We start from the raw sequence: 496 nt of genomic DNA on the forward strand, positions 1-496 counted from the left end.
AGCCGATGAGAAGAAAACGAGGGAGGGCCGGAGGGAGGGAGGGAGGGAGGGAGATTTCTGGATAGTAGTCCGTGCGATCAAGGTAGGGATGAGAGGAAGGGAACAAGGGAGGGAGAGGGGGAGGGAGAAAGGGAAGTCTGACGTGGCACATGCGCTTTTGTCCGGCAGAAATTCGTGGAAGGGGAAGGAGGAGGCCGTCTGCCACTCAGCGGAGCCATTCCAGGTAGGAAGGTTAAGGTGACTGCAATGTCTTCGTCGAAATGGCGGGAAAGAGAGGGGAAGGAGGAGGTGAATAATGCGTGTGGGCATAAGCACGTCGTCATGTGAACTAATCCCCCCTCCCTACCTCCCTCCTTCCCTCCTTCCTTCCCTCCTTCCTTCCTTCCCTCCCTCATTCCTTCCCGTCCTCCCTCCCTCCCTCCTCCCCTCCCTCCTTCCCTCCCTCCTCACAGACATGGCCTCTTCCACCGAGCATTTCGCGAGGCTTCAAGCCCTC

Source organism: Nannochloropsis gaditana (assembly GCF_000240725.1).
Source record: "Nannochloropsis gaditana CCMP526 unplaced genomic scaffold scaffold826, whole genome shotgun sequence".
Taxonomy (NCBI): Eukaryota; class Eustigmatophyceae; order Eustigmatales; family Monodopsidaceae; genus Microchloropsis; species Microchloropsis gaditana.